Consider the following 6,000-nt stretch of genomic DNA (forward strand, 5'->3'; position numbering starts at 1 on the left):
ACCAAAGGTAATCAAAAAAATTGCAGCTTATAACCCACCTTCACTTCTGAAAAATAGATGACAGATTTTTACAAGAGAAATCAGAATACATTTTAGATGTTTCACAGATTCAATTGAAAAATCCCACAGTAGATCTTAATGGGCACCTGTTCAGCTGACTAATTTTAGCCTGCTTGCCCATCTTAAAAATAGAAAGAGAAGGATTTCCCATCAGTGAACACAGATAAAATTGCTTTTATTATATAAGAAAGAAACTGTCAGCTTTTCATGCTTTATCCAAAAAAGCAAAGGCAAAAATAACATGATTTGTTACCTGGGGGCAACTCAGAACAGAATCTGGTCCCAGGATATGTGAAAGGCTAAAAGCCAGGACACTTTCTATATATATAGGCCTATTCATATACATGGTTCACACTTACATCTACTGTACAGATTCTTCTCCCTCTTCTATATTTCATCAACTGTTCTCATAAAACAAATAACTTATTTGAAAGAAACTTTACTATCTTGACATTTGGGGTCACAAGTATGTTTTCATTTTTACAATTATTTGTGATTTGTGTAGGCATGAATAGATGATTCAGACTTGCCTTGAGCAGTATTTTAGATTTGTAGCTCCTCCTACAGTTTCCATTTCTTAATTTTACACATCTCTTTTCTTTCTGACTTGCTCATTGTCAAGGACCCAAAACATATTCATCAAAAATGATAGGAAATGGAGTTGGTAAATGTTGATTCAACAAAGTACTTTAAGATTTGTAAAATACTTTGCTAACCACAATCTTATGAGAAATGAATACAAATTTTATTATATCCCATTTTATGGATAAAAAAGCCGAGTCTTGGAGAGGTTAGGTGACTTGTCTGTGTTTACATAGCTAGCAAGTGGTAGAGCAGACTTGAAGTCATGTTGTTTGACTAAAAGATCAGGGCTCTTTCAACTACACCATGTATAAGTATCTGAATTAAGTACTGTGCTGGAATGAAGTTATCACAAGTATAGTCCCTACCCTTACTTGGCTTTTAATCTAATAAGAGAGATAAAACATTCAAAACAATTTGGGATAAATGCCAAATGATTACAAAGTGCTACAGATATTTAGGGAAGGATAAGTCATTCTTGAAGAGTGGCAGTGAGGGATGGTCCGAGAAGGTATTAGGCAATGAGTGATAATTGATTTGGGTCTTAAAAGAAAGGTATGATTCTGATAGGCAAAGTCTGATAAGAAAGGAACTTCAGATGAAATATCATAGACAAAAGTGTGAGGTAGAAAAATGCATCATTCAAGGCAATGATGATAGTACAGGTTACCTAAAACTTCAGGTTTCTGCTACAAAGTAGCAAGAGATAAGAAGAAGCAACATAGATTAGGATCAGATCCTACAGGGCCTTAAGTGTCAGGTTAAGGTTTTTGGAAAAGTGGAGCAAATACTAGAGAAAAACAAGTAGCTAGGGGACGTGATTTAGAGAATAGAACAACTGGGCCTGGTGTCAGAAAGATCTGAGTTCCAATTCAGCCTCAGATATTTACTAGTTATGTGATCCTAGGCAATTACTTAATCACTGCTTGCCTCAGTTTCCTCAACTGTAAAATGTTAATACTAATAGCACCTACCTCCTAGGGTTGTTGCAAGAATCAAATGAGGTAATATTTATAAAGCACATAGCACAGAGCCTGGCCTATAGTAGGTGCTTAATAAATGTTTGTTTCCTTCTTTCCTGCTCCAAATGAGTTAAAGTCACTTGGAACAGACAAATTACATCCCAAGTTCTAGGGGGAGGGGGAAACTTGTAAGTACTATTGTTGAACCATGTTCTCAGTACTCTTTAAGGAATCACAAAGAACAGCAAAGATGTTTTGAGACTGGAGAGGGAGAGACTTTATCTTATTTTTTTTAAAAAAGGCAAGAAAGTGAATACTTTAAGTGATGGGTTAATGAGCTTGATGTCAATTATTGGTAAATTTTTAGAAGTGATTATTAAATGTGTAGCTTGTGAGCATATGGAAGAGAAAGAAGTGATAACTAAAAAGCAGCAGGAGATCATTAAAAACAAGTCATGACAAACTACATTAATTTCCTTTCTTTGACAGTTACTAGAAGGGTAAATTAGAAAAATATTTATAGACATTGTATACCAGGATTTCAGCAAGATATTTGACAAAGTCTCTATTGCTATCCTAGTAGGTAAGATGGAAACAGACAGGCTTTACAGTAATACTATTAATTGGAAACCCCATGAGGGCACAGATTAATCCATTTTGTCTTCATATCCAGAGTCAGGAATATGGTAGGTACTTAATAAATGAATACTTATTGATTGATTGATGAACTCCAAAAAATGATTAATGTATGGATGTTAATTTGAAAGGAAAGTTCTATTGGAATGTTTCAAAATTCTGATCTGAACCAGGCTCTCTTCAATTTATTTTATCAGTACCCATCAAATTCACAAAGTTAGGAAACAAATCTAACAGTCTGGTTGGCAGAATCAGCATCTTGATAGGCTAGAATGAATGGCTTCGTGAAATTTAACAGAGATAAAGACAAAGTTTTGCACTTGGGTTCAAATTGCATAAGACGTACCAGTTGCATGGCAAGTCTTAGCCTCTCTGAGGGATAATTTTCTCATCTGTAAAATGGGGGTAATAATAGTTCTTATTTTATAAGACAAATGAGGATCAAGTTAGATAATTTATGTAAAGTACATTAAAAACTTAAGTTCCATATGAATGTAAGCTATTATCCCCTAAAATATAAGCTCCTTGAGAGCAAATACTTTTTTCATTTTTTTATGCCCAGAGCACATAGCAACTGCTTAATAAATGCATGTTGAATTAAAATGAATTTAATAGAAATTTTCAAGGTCACACTGCTAATCCATGACAAAGCCCATGGCTAAGCACTGAAGATTTTTGTGCATGTGTACAATCATAGCAGTGCCTTAGGAACATTAATCTGGCAGTTACATGCAAGAAGGATTAGAATAAGGAAGATTCTTGAAGAAAGGAGAATGGATCAAAGACTCCTAAAATAAACTAGGCAAAAAGTAACAAGTGCCTGGACTACCAGTGGAAGAACTGAGAAGGACAAGAAAGATAGCTCAAACTAAGAGAATTTAGGAACTGCTTCAATATGCAGGGCAATGTTAAGGGGCAAGGCGGAAGTCAAAGATAACTCTGCTCTATCAGATCTCATTGGTTATGGGAATGATGGCACTGTTTGATTGTACAACAAAAACAAAACCAGAATCAGAGCAGTTGTAAGTACAGATGGCAAGATCTATAAAAATGTAAGCTCTTGACTTGATTTCCCAGAGCCCATGGATTGTTAAGGGAGTATAGAATAAATTAACTATGACCTAGTTGTGTCAGAAAATACATGGGTGATTCTCAGGCTATCTACTACTATTTGTTTCATGAATATTCTAATCAACATAGGCAATACATTAACTCATACCAAGAAATCACACATTTTCAGGTTTCAGAGAGGATGGAAAAGGTCACTTCTGGGTTACTAATGATCTATGGAAAAACACAAGAAAAATCGTGTACTATGTGATCTTGGCATTCATTTATTGTAGAAAATCATGTGGTTTCACTTGAGATCTTTTGATGTGCAAGGATAAAACAACAGTGTTGCTCCTCAGACCTTCACTTGTGCTGCCCTGTCTTTCAGGAAACCTAGCCTTCAATTTGGGTCAAACTCTGCATTTAGTTACACATGCACTGCTTAATGGACTTCAAAAGGAATTGTATTCCTGGAACGGGTGGTAAGATTTGGCCCAAGTGCACATACTTAAGCCAACAATGTGACCCTTCCTAAGATATAAACAAGTAGAAATGTAAAGCATTTAGTTCTGCCTTTTCGAAATTCTTTCATAACCAAAGCATATTGTCTCTTCCACTGTGAGGATCACCCATTGGTGCTAAATTCACCACTGATGTGGCTACAGATACCTATATAGCTATAGATAAAGATATAAATACATGCTGTTTGTATATGACTAGATTTATTCACCTTACAAACAGTTTAAGGAATCCTAAATTTTAAGCAGTTTTAGATTAAGAATAGCTAAAATGAATTTAGTATAATAAATGCCCTGATTTTCCTAAAATCATAACAAAAAATTATTTAGCCTCATAAAGATGGAAAAATTCATTCAGGGGCTTAGTTCATTCTTACTTCCAAACACATACACATATTCTTCAGAGTCAATTCTAGATCAATTCCTTTTCTTTAACTAAACAGATACCATCATGATACAATTGAAAGAACATCAGATTTAGAATCAGAGAACCTGGGTTCAAATCCCAGCTCTGTCACTTACTACCTGTGTGACACTGAGCAATTTCCTCGCCTGTAAAATGGGACTGGAGGAGTGGCTAAAAAGGGCTTGAAGGTTTCTTTCTGCTCTAAATCTAAGCTCTGAGGACCTGGAGTAAATCAGTTAATATCTCTGGTCCTCTGCTTCCTCAACTATAAAATGAGAACTCCTAGAGCACTTCGAAGAACCTTCAGTGGCCCTTCCACCTTTAAGTCTAATCCTTCATATATCCTTAGGCATTTTAATATTATACTTGGCACAGAACAGCTATTCAGATAATTGGGCTTGTGTCCTGTTTTGTGGAACGACTCTTCTAAATGAATACAATGAGTTAGATCTCCCAATAGCTTACAATTGCCCAATATAGCCCAAAAGATTTTCTAGGATTCAATGGGGAACACAAGAAGCAATTCTTGATTAAAACAAAAAATACATGACAATTCATGAAACAGGAAAGAGCGTCCTCACAGGAAAAACTCAGGTTTCTCTCAGATTAAGATAGGCCAAAAAAAAAAAAACCAAACAGCTTATGAAAGGATCATGACTTAAATTCAATTCTGTTTGTGAATTGAAAGGAATGGGATTTGTTACAGCCCTATGTAAACAATTACCCAACTGGTGAGCAACCAGTTTGAAACAACCTTTCAGATACTTTTTTGAATGTCTCCCCTCTACTACCGAAGAATCAGGGAGTGATTCAATACTGACTGTGGTCACAGCCCAGGCAGAAAGAAGCATATGGGGTGAGACTGTCATGAGGTCAGAACCAATAGCACAAGGTGTACCGATGTAATCAGAGAATCAGGCCAAAGGAGAAGCAGAAAGCAACAAGGCATGAGAATAGCAATACAGACCCCATGTGGGAATTTCCTCTCATTTACCACATGGACTGCTAGCTAGTTTTAGTAACTGTAAAGTCTCTGATTGCTTGGATTGGGGTGGGGAAAGATTTCATTTGTAATTCCCTCCAAATATTGTGAAAGGGGGTTAAATGGTCTGATTTTTTTCTTAATAGTCTGGTCTTTGTCTAGTAATAAATTAGAATCAATATTTTTATTTCAATTAACAATTACACAGACCCAAAGCTTTGTGACTAGTACGGGATTTTTTTTCAACAGAGAGACCATGATGTATCTGGATGTTTTACCATAACTCACAAAAGGATATCATTCATAAACTTATCATCACATATAATAGAACAGTGAGTACTAAAAGGCAGCATCAGATAAATTGAAATCTATGAAAAATTTCCTCCCTTATAGGAATATACACAAAAGAGTAATGAGCCCTTTCTGTCTTACCTGACAGTAGTTCTCTAGGTTCCTTGGTGAGTGACAGCTTATCCTTCCAGAAGTCCGGTGAATTGTCCCACAGCACAAAGCAGCTGGAAGTCCAAGAAAACTCTCCTGCCCCGTGAAATCCACAGCAATGGGTTTTCCCCACTCCCCTAAGTCTGTCTAAGCAGCAGATAAAGTCATGCAGGGAAGCAAGAAAAAAGAAGAAGAGATGAACTTTCGTCTCCCCGGAACCCCAATCAGCAGAGACAGGAGGTCGTACTCTCTGAAGTCTCCCACCCAGACTTTTGTTTAAAAGTTTTTTCAACTGTTGCTAGGTGTTGTTTGGCTCCCGCAGTTTGGTTCTGAGATTATGTTTCCCCCTCTTCTTGTTCTCTG

At 36.3% G+C, this 6,000-nt stretch overlaps 1 protein-coding gene across 3 annotated transcripts in view; it reads right to left on the minus strand.

The window, feature by feature from the left end:
• Nucleotides 1-5,778, minus strand: part of FILIP1 (filamin A interacting protein 1) — a 256,692-nt gene extending 250,914 nt beyond the window's left edge. For 2 of the 3 annotated variants that reach the window (XM_027852877.1, XM_027852872.1), the window contains exon 1: nucleotides 5,629-5,690. The gene's annotated coding sequence lies outside the window, so the exon portion shown is untranslated. Of the gene's footprint in view, nucleotides 1-5,628 lie in introns of all 3 variants that reach the window. The other variant, XM_027852878.1, reaches the window with a different exon arrangement.
• Nucleotides 5,779-6,000: the final 222 nt, after the last annotated feature.

This window comes from Vombatus ursinus, unplaced genomic scaffold (genome assembly GCF_900497805.2).
Source record: "Vombatus ursinus unplaced genomic scaffold, bare-nosed wombat genome assembly UNPS02009835.1, whole genome shotgun sequence".
Taxonomy (NCBI): domain Eukaryota; kingdom Metazoa; phylum Chordata; class Mammalia; order Diprotodontia; family Vombatidae; genus Vombatus; species Vombatus ursinus.